Source organism: Propithecus coquereli, unplaced genomic scaffold, assembly GCF_000956105.1.
Source record: "Propithecus coquereli isolate 6110/MARCELLA unplaced genomic scaffold, Pcoq_1.0 Scaffold414, whole genome shotgun sequence".
NCBI classification, from domain to species: domain Eukaryota; kingdom Metazoa; phylum Chordata; class Mammalia; order Primates; family Indriidae; genus Propithecus; species Propithecus coquereli.
The window spans coordinates 271,344-289,837 of NW_012149886.1; positions in this window are offsets into that span (position 1 = coordinate 271,344).

The following is an 18,494-nucleotide window of genomic DNA, read 5'->3' on the forward strand; positions in this document are numbered from 1 at the left end:
GAACTCAGGCTTTGGGGCAGCAGCTCCAGCAAGGTGACCATGCCACTGCATAGGCCTCACCAGCCCCATTGTGGGCACAGCACACATAGACCCCCATATTGGTGGGCAGTGCACTGCTAGCAGGCCATGCTCAGTGCCATCTGCTGGGAAGGTCAGGCTGCCCCGAAGCCACTAGCTGCTACCCACCTTTTATGACAATGAGCAGCAGCTCCCCCAGGACTACACATTCGAGCTCAACCTCAGCGCTACTTATCACCTACACAGGCCCCTAGAGCAGCATGGGGAAGGGTAGGCAGCGGGCCCACCAAGGCCAGGAGCCACCAACAAGAGCCCTGGAGGCAGGAGACACCAGGGACGAGGTACAGGGACCCTTAGCTCTCCCCTAGCCACTTGTTCTTGGCTCAATTCCTTACCCTCAGCCTGGAGCCCCAGCTCTGCAGCAGCAATGACAATTCCCCAGGAGAGAGCTAGATGGGTGGGGGGAAAAGGCACTGCTTCCCCACCCACCTGCAGACCTTGTTCAGGGGCCCCATAACACCCCAACTGCGGCTGGCACACGTGTCCAGGTGCAATTGGTCAACCAGTACTACCCTCCTCACCACACCTCCATCTTCCTGGGTGGTGGCTCTCTCCTGCTAGTCCACCTCTGGGGCTTCAGTGGCACCAACCCAGAACTGTTGTGGGCTAGGGGAAAACAGCTCACTAAAACAAAGTATCTCAACTATCCCAGACCTTTAAGATTGTCATTAAACATGAAATGTCCAACCTCGAATCAAACTTAAGGAAATCAGACATTTCATACCCAATACATATGGGATCTCATCTCGATTACCTAACCTTTGGTAAAATCATTTCAGTTACAAGACAGTACAATTTAAAGTTTCATTTAACAATCACTTTTACTCACACTCCAGCACATATATTGAATTATGACAGAACCATTTTCCTTAGACATAGGTTCTCAGCTGTAAGTTAATCATTCAGCCAAAATTTTTCCTAAGGGACTTTTAGGCGGAACATTTCTATGTTGCAACAGAACTCACAAATAACAAATACAGACAATGCAGAGACTTCTCAACACAAAATTCCAGGCCTACAAAACAAATGGGAATCCAAAGGGAACAAATGCCAGCCCAAATGGCACCTCAGATTGTGTCCCAAAAACACTGCCATAGGACTGAAGGTTCTCAACCTTCCCCAAATGGTGGCTGAGTTCCCCCATTCCCTGGGAACTGCAAAGGAGTTCATTTCAAACCAGGTTAGCAAGCTCCACTCAACCCTGCACTTTCACCCCCCAAATGGTGTGCCTCCAAAAACCAAAAGGAGTATGAAAACGCTCCTCAAATGAGTGAAATTGTGGTCTCAGGGTGCACTCCAGATGGCACAAACAAATGGCCATGGTGTCTGGATATTTCCCAAATCCATTTCCTTTCTCCCAACTCAGTTCAGGTTATAGGGAGCTGAATCCTTTGGTGAGACAGAGATGGGAGTTCCCCGGAGCTAAAACAGTCCCTGGCAGCTGCTGGTATCATCAAGTACTCTCTTACCTCAAAAAGAAGCTGCTCCTCCCAGTGAAGACCCATGGCTTGGCCCAGGGCTTCCCCCTTGTTCCGGGGTGCTATTTCACTGGGCCACCGGTTGCCCCATCTAGGGATGCTAAAATCTATTACCAAAAGTTCAGCACTTGTCCAAAAGTCTGCATTAGAAGAATGAGGACACTTGGTTGAGGAGAAGGAAGCAAAAGTTTATTACTTTGCTAGCAAAGGAGGAAAAATGGTAGACTCTTATCTCAAAATCCAAATTTCCTGTACATAAGCAGAAATATAGAGTTTTCAAAGGGAGGGCCCTCAGTTTCAAGCTATTGTTGTTAACAATTCTAATCGTCCCCTCTCTGCCCATCTCTGCTGAAGACAAAGCATGGAACCACCACCTACCTGGAAGGCTGGCACCAGGGTCTGTGATGGCTGAGCTATCTCTTGGAGCACAAAGAGAAAAAGACAATCCTCTGCCCCTCCCCACCACCTACCTAAGGCAGGGATGCAGGCTTCAGTTCCCAAAAACAGTGGGGAAGTTTTAAAGATACAGAAAACATTTTTTTGCTGTTTATTTTTTCAAGGCCATTCCCTCTGTTACGTTTTTCTATAATCATAATTTCCTGTAAAGTGCACTATCAACCCCTGACAATATTCTCTGCAAGTATTTCTCACACCTCTCTCCTCTTCCCTCAGTAAGCACTTACTCAACCTTGATTCACTCTCACTTATTCCTCTATGACATGGGTTAATTTATTAACTTCTTAATAGTCTCTTTTCATCTAAAACTGTTTCCATCCAGTTCGTGCCATGCATTGCAGCAAGAGTGATCTTTTTTGTCTTCACTCCTCAAAAATAAAAACCAAATTTTTTAACATGATTACTTATCATATCGCCCTACTTCCCATTACGTCTATACCCTTTTCTTGTCCCCCAGGCATATGTACCTCCTGACCTCCTAGCAATTTTGCAAACATGCCATGGTGACTTACACATCCATGTGTTCACATCTGCTCTTCTGTCTTTTTCATAACACTTTCCACCTAGAAAAATCTACTTTTATTATTAACCTCATGTCTTAGACATCATCTACTTTTGTAATTCTATAGTAGACCTTTCAGTACCCTAAATCACATCCCCCAAGCTCATCCATGATTTGAAACACTGTTGTGGTAGACAAGTCCCTGTGGGCTCAGTCTTTCTTCCATACAGCAGGGTCTTCACTCAAACCTCTTTCTATTTTCTGAATCAGGGCATGTTATGGTGTCATGGAAGGTTGCTTCCTGTTCTCTTATGAGCATGCCCAGATTAAGACAAGAGGAGAGTAAATACTGAGGACAACCAGTATTAACCCCAATGGGGTTTAGGAGCTGCTGGGTGAATGCTCCAGCTTCCTGTGATTCAGAAGAAAAATTCTGGTATATGTTTTAGGGGTCCTTTATGAAATCAAGTTTGCATTGTCCAGAGCAACAGCCTTTATAACACAAGTATATGCAAGTATACAGACTTTTTTATACTTCCTTGGCTCTCTCTTCCCCTCATCACTTCTGCCTTTTGGAATCATCTCACTAATATCCTATCTGTATCTAAGCCACCCTAATGCCAATGACTGCTGTGGAATAAACAGAAAGGAATAAAGGAGCATTTTTATTTTATAACCCCAACAATCAATATTGTTTTAATTACTCTCTACATATGTACTCTGCATATGTTCACATGCATAAGCATTTATAGCTTTTTAAAGTAATTTTTATTATGATTTATATTTCTTTTTCTTACAAGATTATAAACTCATTGGAGGCAGCTTTTGAGTTTTATTCATCATTCACTCTATTCTAATGCCTTTATCCTAATATATGGCACATAATGGGTTCTCATTAAATATTTGTGCAATTTAAATTAGATAGGGAGTGGGGGAGGTATGTCTTGAACTAAGTTTTCTGATCTCAAGACAATGACTCTTTCCAACACATTGTGTTACCTACTTGGAGGACGGAGTGATCTGCAGTCACTTAGAAAAACTTTAAACACACAGTACCCAGAGGTATAGCACTCAAATTTTCAAGACTTCTAGATCATTTTTTCCCTTTTCCCTCCCTCACTTTTGCATGCTTGCCTTTGGGTATTTTATAGCCAATGACAGAGGGCATAGTATCTTATGATGGTTACCTAATAAGGCTTTTTCTTTCTTTCTTTCTTTCTTTTTTTAGAAATTAAGGGTAGTAGCACATGTAAAGCACACGGTATGCCAAATACACTCAATAAATGTTTCATTTAATTTTGTTTTGTTTTGTTTTGTAGCCATAGTCTGTTTTGGCCTAAGAAATATCAGAAAGTATGAACCAAGTTTTAATTTAAAAATATGTTTGAATAACTTCCAAAGGATTTGATAAATTGAGAGTGATGGAAAGTTACTCTGGAACAGTATGAACTAGTCACCAATGCTGTCAGATGCATCCTGAAAATGAGATGTTTCATTTTGTGTACCGTATTGGAAAGAACACTGGATGATGCTATGGAAACTGGAGTTTTTATTCCAACACTACTATAACTTGAATTTAGACAAGTCACCCATATATGGAGGACTAGATTCTTCATCTGTACAATAAGTTAATAAAGTAGATGACAGTTGAGGGGAGGGGATCTTAGCATAAACACTAAGAACTCTCTGGTTCTTTAGTGTTTGTCAAATGGAGTCAATCACATGGGCCATAAACAGATAATTAATTTTTAAGCAATGAGAACATAATAAGATAACACTATAAATATAATGAATGATTTTCACTCTTCTTGACAATTCAAAGGTATTTTAGCTTACAAGAAACACTTTGTTAGAGTCATCCTTATGTAAATATATAATCATTAATCTAAACTAAATTAAGAAATGATTTTAGGGGAAAGAAGTTTCCCAGGAAAAAGATGCTGACTGAATTAGTTTTTAATGTAATTGAGAAGAACTCCCTTAATACAATTAGAAAAAAGTACTTTTTGCAGGATATTCTGCCACTGCTTTATTTGGTCCTTATTTTCTAATTAAATGCACACGCACACGCGCACTACAAATTAAATGAATAGACCATAATACATGCCCTGTGCCAGATGGAATGATGGATGGGCTCCTAGAAGAAATAAGCAATGTCCACAATAGGCTCATAATAATAGAGTGAGTCCTTGGGTTTTTGTAGCCACTAAAAGTGAAAATGTTTAATGATCCCCTCTTACAAATGAGTAATTTCCACTATCTGTCAGTATTCTTTTGTTTTCTTCTGTTTATATTACTCTATTCAATTTGGTTTTCTAGTTTTATAATTAGAAGTCCTTGAATATAAGTAGAGGAGAAATAAAAACCTCCTGAAAGGGAATAATTTTGTAAAGGAAATAATTGCCTTTCAGAAAATTTAGGAAATTATCACTCTTTCTATTAGGCAAGGAAGTATTTTGATTGAATGATGACAGATCTGTCTGAATGTAATGAAAGGTATTTATTTCTTGTTGAATATAGCCTTTCAGAATTTTAAATATAGCTTTTTATGCCCTTAGGTCAACAAAGTGTTGTTTAGGTCTTCTATGTGGTATGCAGGTATAGGTAAAGCAATGAAGGTATAGGTAAAGCAAGGAAGCTCTGATTAGGCAGCCTTAGTTTGGGGAAGGAGAGCTGGTTAGAGGGCTTACCCTGAAGTTATGTGGCCACTTGGCCAAAAGCAGTATGAAGAGAAACATAGTTGTGTTGGGCTGTAGGAGATGTACAATGAGGATCTAGCTTGAGAAAAATAGGGCCAGGATGTTTTCAGACAGAATCAATATTGAAGTTATTAGGTGATAATGCTGTGGTTCTGCAATAGAGCCCTATCCTGCCCTAAAGTGGAAAAGGCAAATACATCTCCATAGGATGTGCCGGTCATTAAAATATTTTCTCTTAGCCACAAACTTATCTTTCTGTACTCTGTAATTTAATAGCAAAGAATTTGCAAAATACTTTTCTCCAATCAGTTAGGTTTATGTCAGATTCTGCCAATAGGAACGCTAGAGGAAGACCAAATCTGGCTGAACTAAAAGGATAAATGCAAGGTTATCAATAGGCACACTAGATGCTTTGGTTTTATATAGATGGTACCTTGAAGAGATTTTTTTTTTTTTTTTTTTGGTGTCAAAAGTATGCTGCCAATGCTCTGTGCAAATGGAGGAGATGTATATTGTTCTGTATATTCATTTTTGATTAAATAATTTTCCAGCCTATTTTTACTCCTACTCCCCATAATACCTCCCATGCTGGGTCCAGAGACTCTCTTGGTTCCAAATGAACACATCTTAGACTTCTTTTGCAGTTTCCCAATACTTGAGTACTTCCATCAGTCAATATTCATCATTCCATTCTCTCTCTAAAGTCCAGAGATTTATTGAACTCTTTCATGTGCTGTTGATTCCAATTCTTTTTACCATTACAGGTTTTTATCCCTTCTGAGAATTCTAAACTTTTATTTCATTTACGTTTGGGTGCGGACAAGAGGTTATATATATATGTGTGTGTGTGTGTGTGTGTGTATCTAAAATATATACACACACACATACACCCCTGTATATACGGGAGGTGCTCTGTGTCTTCCATCTTAAACATAAAGTTTTAATTTCCTTTAAATAAATCCTTACTTTCTTTTTTTTTTTTTTTTGGTGGCAAGATGGCTGCCTAAGACATCAGTTGCCAGATTACCTCAGAAAGAAGGCAAAGTTTTAGATGAAAAAAAAAATAGCCCAGGTATAATTCTGAGGGAAAAGTGCCAGAATCTACCAGAGATTCCATGGAAAGAAGTTGCAGAGCAGGACAAGAAGCAGCAGTATTTCAGCAGAGATCAACCTCTGGGGAATTTGTAGCCCCATGGAAAAGGTAGATGGATGTGTTCGTTTCTCCTCCCCTTACACTTCTGGCAGACTGCATGCTCCCAAACTGTTGGAGAACTTCTCTATCCTCACTAGCCCTAATGCTGCCACAGCCAGTGAACTGGGAGCTTCTTGAGAACAGAACACCAGGCTGCCAGCAACCCCTCAGGTCAATCCCCCTCACCACAGACCCAAGCCAAGGGGAGGGCACCATACTGCTTTTCCATCCACTGTGTGCCTTTGTCCTAATGGGAGCTTTAGCCCCTTTGGTTTGTCACTGGTCCCCACACAAACATTTCTCAACACCTGCCCAGACTGTGATGACCACAGGGAACCAGTGGGTCCCAGGGGAACAGTGATCCCAGAGCTTGGACATTCAGGACAGGCTACCTTCAGGAGAGGGGAGAATACAGCAAGCCAAGGGGCTTCTCAGGAAAAAGGGGACCAGAGTGCCAGCTCTCCTCCATTCAGACTCTTCTCCTCCCCATCCTCTCCCTAACTCACTGCTGCTGAGTGGCAGTTCCCACATAAGTCAGCACAGGTGCCCTGAGGGACAATTAAGCCGGGGCTTTTAGGATTATTTGCTTCCTGTCTGTCAGTGTGCCCACCACATTCAAGCTTCCATAGAGAGTAGGGCTCACACCTTTCCTCTTAAACACCTGCAGTGGACTAAGGGGTGATTGGATTGTAAGCTCCCTGCCTGCCAGCCCTCCCTGGTGCTGCTTGCACAGCTGCTCCAGCAGAGCAGGGCATGCCCTGAAATGGAGGGACATTAAGCCTTCTTGAGCACTCCGTGGGCAACTCAGGACCAGCACGCTTCTCCCTGGCATGGTCAGGGATTGAACTTGGGGGATCAGAGAATGGGTCTGCAGGCTGGATCCCATACCCTGTACCCCTGAGCAACACAATCAAGTTCTGGGGATATGGGATCAAGCCTGCAGGCCCTTTCTCTGATTCCCCAAGTTCAATCAATCACATGGAACCCCCCAAAAAAGCCTGAAAAACCAAAGCAATTTTAAGGAAAAAGAACAAACCTGGAGACATGACATTACCTGACTTCAAATTATATTACAAGTCTACAGTAACCAAAACAGCAGTGTACTGATATAAAGATAGAGACTTAGACAAATGGAACAGAATGGAGAACCCAGAAAGAAAACCATATATCTATGACCAACTGATTTTTGACAGAGCAGACAAAAACATACACTAAGAAAAGATCGCCCTATTCAATGAAGGGTGCTGGGGAAATTTTATAGCCCTATGCAGAAGAATGAAACTGAACCTCCTCTCTTACCGTATACAAAAATTAACTCAAGATGTATTAAAGACTTAAATGTAAGACCTTAAACTATAAAAATTCTGGAAGAAACTATAGGAAAACTCTACTACACATCAACCTAGGCAAAAATTTATGAGTAAGAGTCCAAAGACAAATGCAGCAACAACAAAAATAAACAAATGGGACTTACTTAAATTAAAAAAGATGCTACACAGGATAGAAAACAATAAACAGAGCAAATAGGCCACCTACAGAATGGGAGAAAATATTTTTAAGCTATACATTCAACAAAGGTCTAATATCCAGAATCTATAAGGAACTCAAAGAAATCAGCATGAAAAAAACAAATCACCTCGTTAAAAAGTTGGCCAAAGACATGAACAGAGTTTTTTCAAAGGAAGATATACAAATGACCAACAGACATATGAAAAAATGCTAAACCTCGGTAGTCATCAGGGAATTGCAATTTAAAAACACAATGAGACACTACCTTACCCCATGAGGATGGCTATTACTATAAAATAAAAAATCAATAGATGTTGGCATGAATGTGGTGAAAAAGGAATACTTATACATGTTGGTGGGAATATGAATTAGCACAACCTCCATGAAAGATAGTATGGAGATTCCTCAAAAAACTGAAAGTAGACCTACCATACAATCCAGCAATCCCACTACTAGGTATTTATCCAAAGGAAAAGTGGTCATGATATCAAAAAGATACGTGTACCTGAATGTTTATCACGGCATAATTTCCAATTGCAAACATACGGAATCAGCCTAAGTGCCCATCAACCGATGAATGAATAAAGAAAATATGTACCTTGGAGCACTATTCAGCCATGAAAAGGAATGAAATAATATCATTTACAGCAAGTTGGATGGAACTGGAGACCATTATCTTAAGTGAAGTATCTCAGGAATGGAAAAACAAAGACCACATGTTCTCATAATAGGTGAGAGATAAATGATGGTTACACATGATCATAAAGTGGTATAAAGGACATTGGATAATAATAAGAAGGGGTGGGATTGGGGTGAGTGATAAAAACTTTCCTATCAGGTACAATATACACTATTCTGATGATGGGCACACTAAAAGCCCTGACGTCAGCATTATACAATTCATCCATGTAACAAAAGCACTTGTACTCCCTCATATTTTAAAATAAAAATTCCAAAAAGCCTTACAAATTATAATTGCCATTAACTTTTTGCTCCCATGTCTTATTTATTTCATAAAAGGAGTTTGAAGATGTCTCCTTTTATTTTTTAATATTGTCACATTGTTTTCAGATAAATTAATTGTTACTATTTAGTCAGAAATTACAGATAAGATTTATACTATGTATAAGAAAAAACATGTAAAGAAAATGCACAAAATAACTGTAACCACAGATGCGTCTTCACGTTTGAGATTTACTTCTTACTGGCTAATTGACCTTAGCAAGTCCCTTAACCTCACTAAGGCTCCAATTTCCTCATCTGTAAAATAAAGATAATGATACTTACCTCATATTCTTGGTGTAAAAATTCAAATTGATAATAGGTATACTGCAGCACATAAATTACCAGGAAACCATGGAAATTTTCAAAGAAAGTATATTAATTAAAGTCACAGAGTCAGGCTATTTTTGTAGTATCATTGCAGACATAAAGTGATAAATGTGATCCTAACTATACATATTCATTTTTTTTTCATTTAAGAAAATAAAGGCCTAGAAAAGATAAATGCTCTCTTTTTTTCTTATACAACAGAATTTTATTGAGAATGAAAGAAGTAGCAATTACCTGAGAAGTCTATAATAGCTTTGCATTTGTTGATCCCATTTTGGAAAAGAAGTTCTGTAGTTCAAGAAGAAGGGGTAAACCAGCCACATAAATATTCCTGCCTGAGTATTGTTGGCAGAATTTGATCTGCCCCCAAAAAGCTGCCCATGCCCTACTATCTGAAACCTTTGAATATGTTATATTACATAGCAAAGGAGTCTTTGCAGATGACATAAAGATTATGGACTTTAAATAGCAAGATTATCCTAGATTATCCTGGATTATCTAATCATATGAGTCCTTAAAAGCAGAGAACTTTATCCTGGCTGGAAGAGAGATGTAAGGGAAGAGGAAGACAGAGAGATTTGAAGCACAGGAAGGGAGCCACATGCCATTGCTGTGTTGAAGATGGAGGTGGCCAAGGACTTCAGTCCCACAACCACAAGGAACTGAATTCTGACAACCTGAATAAGCTTGGGAGTGGATTTTTCCCCAGAGCCTTTGGAAAGGAACACAATCTTGTCAACACTTTGATTTTTGCCCTTGAGACATTGAGCAAAATTCCAGGATAATCACACCTGGACTTCTGACCTACACAACTGTCAGCTAATAAATGGATGTTGTGTTAAACTGATACATTTCTGGTAATTTGTTATGTAGAAATAGAAAAGTAATATAATAAAAATGTAGGCAGAATGTGTGAAGTAGATTCTGAATGTACAGAGAAAACTATTCTGGCTAGGTAGAACAGTGAGTAGGAAAAACAATATCAAATGACAAGACAAATATTTAGGAGAAGGCTTTTTATTGTTATTTTGTTAACAATGGGAAACTACTGATGAATTTAAGAAGGAATGAGATCAAAACTTAGTGAAAGAAAACTATGTTGTGAATGAGTCAGGCAGCTATGCAATTTTCCAGAAAATAATTTAGGGTCATTGCATGGAGAGGTGATATTTAAGGATGTGGGGAGTGGTAAGAGAAAGATTAGAAAGCTGGGAATTTTCTCAGTTGGTCTCAGTAAGTGATGAGGTGGTGGAACAGGACAGAGAATTTAGAGAGACACACTTTTATTACTAAGAGCACAGCCTCTGTGGTAAACTGTAGTTAGATATCTTCTCACTCTGAGACTCAGTTGTCTTATCTAAAAATGAGTATATTAGTGCCCAATTTTTAGGGTTGTAATGAGGATTAAATGAGATGATAGATACACATTTTTTAGGATTATGGTCTAATTAGATGAGGTGATACATGCAAATCTTGTGCTGGCACCTAGAGAGCACTAAATTAAGATAAGATATAATCATCTTCATTTCAACAACTTCTGCAGCTAATTAGAGGCAAAGCCTGACTAGAACCGGCTCTCTTGACATGAGATCACAGCTGTTTTTCCTACATATGATTTCCTGCCTTCAGAAGAGGATAGATTAACTGTCCTTTTCTTTTCTCAAAATAGGGATAAATTTTCTTAAAATAAATTATCCAATTAAATTATGAGTTGTCTCATAGTCTGGAAGCTGCTTTTCTTACTGAAAATCTAAGGGTACTAGCTAAGAAAAATTATGGCAAATGGTTTTTCAAATAGAAATAACTCAATAATATTAGGCCATTTACTCACTTCTTTGAAGTTCCCCTTTTCTCCCATCCAAAGGCAGATTTGCATCATGTCTCATAGCATTAATTAAAATATCTTTGCCAAATATCCTTTGCTAATGAGTTGTTTTCCAAATTCAAATGATGAGGTTGTTATCACCAGAGAACCTTGACTTAGAATTGCAGCTGGGGTGTATGAGAGGAAGCAGATTCTCCAAGACACAGAGCTCTGACCACTGGGTATATTAAACACGTTGCTTTCCAAAAGGAAAAACATCTGCAGTGAAAACCTTGAGATATATATTCAAAATATTTCCATCTGATTGTTGAACTACTTTAAACAATGAAATTATTTTCAAGCTATTATTAACAGTTACTGATTTCATTTCTTAAAATATAAATACAGAAAAGCAAATAACACTGCTTATTTTAAGATAAAGAGACAATTCAGGGATGAGTGGAACATTAATCCCCTGGTTATTGGCACTTTTAAAAAAATGCCAGGAGGGTGCTCAGAGTTTATAAATGTAAATGTTCTTAACTAGTTTTAAAAGAGTTCCTAGGGATATAATATTTTCCAACATAAAAAATTCAATTTTGATCCCATTTTCTTGTCTATTTTTATTGCATTTATTTATTCATAACCTAACTTGTTCAAAAATAAGCCAAGATAATTTATAAAGATATATATCTTTGAGCAGAATAAAAACATAGAAAAATGTGAAAAGTTTGAAAGAAAGGTGAAAATGTAGAAAGTAAGGCAGAACCAGCTGATTAACAATGACCTCAAAGTTTATATACTTGTTCAAGGTATTACACATTTGAATCTAAACTTTGCTCAAGGGAAACACAGATCTGTCTTTGTTTTGAGACTATAGGTAAGTTTTCTTCTCTTGGTAATTATGAAAAGAACACTGTGCAATATCATGAGTACCATCCTCAACAATATCCACATATTAAAACTAACTATAATTTGCATATCACTGGTTCTTTTGATTTTCCTGAATATAGGTAGGTGGCATGGTATCAATACATATTTTGAATAACACTATTTCTTCAATGGTCTGATATGATATCTAAGGGTACATTGTAGAAGAATTGGAAGAATGGATTGGTGTGCTTCTATCACCCTTGTTCTCCATAAAAACTCTTTCTCTCTGATGGGTTTTTAAAAAATCTTGCACAGTGAGGATTTCACTATTATGCTTCCAAAGAGGTCCCTAAAATGTAACTCTTCTGTGCCTTCATTAGATCATATGAGCCAGGGAAAGGATTAACCTGCTTTTAGGAGACAATGGAATCTGTGTAACAATTGCATTATTAAATTCACAGCTCTCTCCCTACTTATTTGGTATAGAGATGCTTTATAAATCAATTCATTTATTTAAAAATATTTATTGAGCCTCTATTAGCTCCAGGACAGTTTTTCTGGGGGTCGCACTGATTACAAAATAAACCTAGTTGAAGATGTCAAAAGTTTTAGTCTTGGAAAAGACTATAAACGGAACACATTGCACAGGGAGAAATTGATGACTGTTGAAAGAAAGGATGGATAAGTTACTTTGTAAGTTCAAAAGAGAATTAAAAAGAATAACTATAATCTATACAAGAAGACAGAAAAAAGGTAGAAAAAGAAGAAGAAAAACCAAGATTGCGATGTTTTGGATTATAGGGCAATGGAAACCTTTGCGGAATAGTCAGAGCCATTTATGTCCCAAAGCTGCAAAGAGGTAACGGAGGATGAAATGTGAGACATGAGGAATCACCACTGACTATGACAAGAGACTCAATGGATGTGTAGCAATGGAATAGCTAACAAGAGAGAAATATTTTCCATTTTAAAATGATGATATTCTGTTACTTTAAAAATAATTATTTTCATCAAGGGCATTTAGTAAAATTCAGTATATTGGAAATGTATTTGAAATTCCTGAAGAGTGGATTCCATCTGCTAAAATAGGGCCCCAAAATTACAATAGTTCTAATTTAGAATTTCAAGCAATGCTACAGAGCATCATGTAAACATTGTCCCTCCTTTCTGACTTCTGATGCTCCCTTGTACCTTAGTGCTTCCCAAAGGACATGCTCAGCACCCTGGGATTCTGTAGATGGGACTCAGGTATGCCATGATACCAGAACAGCCTCTCAGGCCCCAGAACAGCTATAATGAGGTTGGTCCCAGAAGAAAGAATACATGATATGCAATATCCAGTTCTTGCTGCATTCTGCAACACTGAGTTCATAGACATGGATAAGCTATATCATTTTACCTCATTTCAGCAGCCAGCAGCACAGTCCTATGACCCACACAGGCATACGTCCCATGGAATGGCCCTGATAGGTTCCTAGTTTCTGTGTCCAAGGTGGGTATGTTTACCTCCAATTGTGAAAAGAAGTTGACCTAACATCTCCAGAATTCCTTTGAACATTCTTTAGAGTAAAATTTTGTTTTAATTGCATTGAATTCTAGACCAGAAAAACTAAATGTATAGTGTTTTAAGATGTTCTGTTAACGTGATTTAAGCACACGCTCTCTTTCTCTGTGTATGTGGTGTGTGCTTTTTCTCTGTATATCCATATATATATGTATATGCATTCTATATAAATATAGTCTATATTGTTTATATATGCATATATTCTAATTGTATGATTATTCAATATAGAATTTAGACTATACATAGATTATTCTAATATATTCTCTAGAATATTTAATATAGAGAGTATTTAAAGAAAAAATAGAAAATGTATCATGAAAGTACATCAGGAAAAAAACAATAAGCAAATTTATGCAGTCTACATTTAAATGATTCATTTACGGGAAATTTATTATGAGGTCAGATTCCAAGCAAGTAACTTTTTTAATATCTCAAAATTATCTGATGTATATAGATACAATGAGAAGATGATGATATTAATACTTTCCATGGAATCTTATGCAGTCACACTGACCTCCAAATGAGTTCGAAGCAGTTATATAATAACATCAATGGAATAGATTTTCTGAAAGGAAGATGGGAAATTTTGAAAAATTAAGGCTATTATATTTTATATTAACTTAAAGATCAATAAACTTAATTTTTAAAAGCAGTTTTAGGCTTCCAGAAAAATTGAGCAGAATGTACAAAGAGTTTCCATAAACCCCCTCTTCCCTGAACCTGCACACAGTTTCCCCTATTAAAAACATAGCACGATAGTGTAGTACGTTGTTAGAATTGATGAACTGGTACCGATACCTTATTGTTAATTGAAATCCATAGTTTACATTAGATTCCCTCTTTGTGTCACACAGTTCTATGCGTTTTTCCATATACATGTCGTGTATCCATCATGACAGTATCATACAGAACAGTTTCACTGCCATAAAAATTCCCTGTGCTGGGCCTATTCTCACTCCCTCTCCCAAAATCCTAGCAACTACTGATCTTTTTTACTTTTTCTGTAGTTTTGCCTTTTTCCAGAATGTCACGTAGTTGGAATCATACAAAATGTAGCCTTCTCAGACTGGGTTTTTTCACTTAGCAATATACATTTAAGGTTTCCACATGTCTTTTTGTGGCTTAATAGCTCATTTCTTTTTATTTATGAATAATATTCTATTGTATGGATGCACCACAGTTTATTTATATATTTACCTACTGAGGGAAATTTGGTTGCTTTCAAGTTTTGGCAATTACAAATAAAGCTACTATAAATATTCACGTGAAGGTCTTTGTGTGGACTTAAACTTCCAACTCATTTAAATAAATATCAAGGAGTGTGCTTGCTGGATTATACATAGTACGACTATTTTTAGCATTGAAAAAACTGCAAGCTTGTCTTCCAAAGCAGATGTACCATTTTGCACTTTCACTAGCACCAAATGAGAGTTCCTGTTTCTCCACGTCCTTATCAGCATTTGGTTTTAGTGTTTTATGTTTTAGTCATTCTAATAGATGTGTAATGGTATCTCATTGTATTTTAATTTGCAATTCGCTGACATATAATGTTGAACATCATTTCACATGCTTATTTTCCTTATGTATGTTTTCTTTGGTGAGATGTCTGTTCATATATTTTGCCCATTTATTAATTGGGATGTTTGTTTTCTTATTGTTGAGTGTTTACAGTTATTTGTATATTTTGGATGCAAGTCTTTTATCAGGTATGTGTTTTGCAAATATTTTCTCCAAGTCTGTAGTTTGTTTTTCCATTCTCTTAATAGATCATTCGAAGAGAGAATTTTTTTTATTTTAATGGAGTTTGACTTACCAATTTTTTTTCATACATCGTGTGTTTGGTGTTATATCTAAAAAGCCATAGCCAGATTCATCTCCCATTAGGAGACAGCTTTGGCAATAGCTTTTTGGAGGTTATCTTCTGGAAGATTTACAGCTTTGTGTTTTACATCTGCAATGCATTCTAAATTAATTTTTGTGAAAGTTGTAAGGTACACATATAGATTTTTTCTTTTCTTCTTTCTTTCTTTCTTTTTTTGAAAATGAATGCCCAGTTTTTCCAGGCCCATTCATTGAATTGCTTTGCTCTATTGTCAAAGATCAATTGACCATATTTGCGTGGGTCTATTTACGGGCTGTCCATTCTGCTCCATTGATCTATTTGTCTACTCTTTGCTAATACCACACTCCTGATTACTACGGTTTTATAGGAAGTCTTGAAGTTGGATAGTGTGAGTTTTCTAACTTTGGTCTTCTTTAGTATTGTGTCAATGTTTTTACGTAAATTTTGCCTTTCCTTATAAACTTTAGAATCAGTTTCATGATATCCAAAAAAAATAACTTGCTGGGATTTTGATAGAGATTTCATAGAATTTATAGGTAAAGTTGGGAAGAACTGACTTTTTGGCCATATTGTGTCTTCATAATTTAGAATCTAGACTTATCATTTGAAGATAAAGCAACTGAAACATAGAGGTTATTTTCAGAAACTGAAGAACAGATCTTCTTTGGCTTGTGTATATTTCAGTCAAAGAAAAATATAGTCTATTTTGTGTCTGAAAAATACATTTACAAAACCAAGAGTGTTGCCTACATGTGCTAATAGTACAGTGGAACATCAAGAGGGGTATAGCCATCAGTATGAATTCTGCAAGAATACAAAGAAGTTAGTAAGTGTCACATTTTACACCAAGAAAGGCAACCAATCCCATGGTTTTTTGGAAGCCAGGAAGGCGGAAGCACAGGTTGTGCAAGCTCACAGACCCTACTTTTTATTCTCAATAAAATTCTAGTCCCTTACTCAGAATAATCATACAATTGCCATAGCAAGCACATTTAACTTCCAGAAGGTGATGATGGAATTGCCTTCCTGGCATTTGTTGAAAAGACTTTAGCAGGTTTTCAACTTGTTCAACTTTTATGCTTCTGACAAAGGAAATCAAACTCTAGGATGCTGTATATTAAACATTCTGTTTCAATTCACAGCACAGAATCCTTGTATTAAATCCATTGTGTCTTTTACATCAAAATAAGTGTTAATTTTAAACTTATTCCCAAGCCTATCCTCTAAGACACCATCCTCTAAATGACAGAAAGAGCATCTCTTCATCCTAAAATGATGTGGCAGAGTATGTGTCTGTAGAAGGAACAATCTGTAGGTGTAACCAAGAGCTAACCTGATTAAGCCTGCCAAGCTTAACCTGCCTTGCTTGTTTTCAGGCACTGACTCCTAGTTGATCTTAAAACCTACATGGCTAAAATCACGTAGCCAAACAATACATAACTAAACTCTCACTAGCTTCCTTATAGATAATATCTCTGATGGTGGTTATTGCAGTAACAATTGACTAAATTTATTTTTCATGAACTTGGGAGCAGCTTCTGTCTGGTTCAAACCAGTCAAAACTGCCTACCTTCCCGCTGGGCCTGTGCAGGTGCCTGAAAAGTGACCTTTTGACATCAGAGGGCCAAAACTCCACCCTCAGATCATGCTAATATCACCGTTTTCTGAGCATGGGTCTTTTGAAGAGACACGTAGCTCCACTACACTGGTGTAGGAACTCTCATAACCTCACCTTTCCTACCTGCCAATCACCTTTCCCAAGGCTTTAGACCATCTCACTGCCTATCCTATAAGCCCTATTTTCAGGGAGGCAGATTTGAAATTTGTTTTCCCGCCTCCTCGCTTGTCTGCCTCCTGAATAAACCCTTGCTCTTTTGCAAAATCTGTCATTACAGTGATTGGCTTATTGGCACAGGGCAGAACAGGCCTGGTTCTGTATCAAAGGAACAATATAGGACTTACTGGATTTGATTTACATAAAACCTTCCCCCTCTAAGGCAGTGGTTTTCTAACACTTTTGTTTGTCTATCCATCAAAACATTTTTGATTTTTTTGTGTGAGACAAAGTCTTGCTCTGTTACCCCAGATAGAGTGCAGTGGCATTCTTGTAGCTCACTGCAACCTAAAATTCCTAGGCTCAAGCTATCCTCTTGCCTCAGCCTCCTGAGCAGCTGGGACTATACAGGTGAACGCCACTATACTCGGCTAATTTTTCTGTTTTTGTAGATACAGGGTCTTGATCCTGTTCAGGCTACTCTCAAACTCCTGGCCTCAAGTGATTATTATTATTATTATTTTCTTTGTCCATTAAACTGATATGTTTAATTATTTATTTTAATAGTTCCTTTTTTATAAGATTATTAATAACTTCTTTTTTAGGAATGCAATATTCCTCCACTGTGTTACTGTACTATGCATATGCAATAAGCTCACTTTTAAACATGCTATTTGCTGCATTAACTGTTGCTCTTAGTATTAGTTCCTCTATTTACCTACATGCCTCCTTTTCATAGTGTTGGCTTTCTGAGTTCTATAATTATCAGCTGTTTGCTCATATATGCATTTCCAAATTCCTGATACATTTTTTTAGATGTTAGTTCTAGTTACAGTGACTTTTCCTTGGAGATTTTAGGCACAGTATGAAACTTAGTGGGGATAGGAGGCTTCATGGGACTCTGCTCTGCCTCTCCAATTTTAAGACAAATGCTCTCTGCTTTACTCAGAGCGCTAGAGCCCACAAGTGAACTCAAGTTAGAAGGTAGGAAAGTTCTGCAAGCCCATCATTTCTGGAATGCTGTGCCATAGGAAACCACCCACAGGGCTACAGTGGTTCCCCTCTTTGTTCCTTGAATTCACTTACATTCTGAGCTTGAAGAGTCTCTCTTGGAACCAGTTATGTTTCTCTGTGCAGCATTCTCCTGTGAACGGTTTCAGGAGATTTTTCCCAGTTCTATTTCGCCAAAGGTATAACCCAGTATGTATTAGTTCTTTAGAAATTCCTCAGAATGGCAGGCCCACTATTGCACTCCTTTTCTGTTGACCAGCTTTATAACAGAATTAAACTTTTTCTGAAATATCTTTTTTGTTGTTTCTCATAATTTTATGTGGGAGGTAAGTAGACACGTGTTCTCAGTTGGCTTTCTTTATCCAATTTCTACTTTATT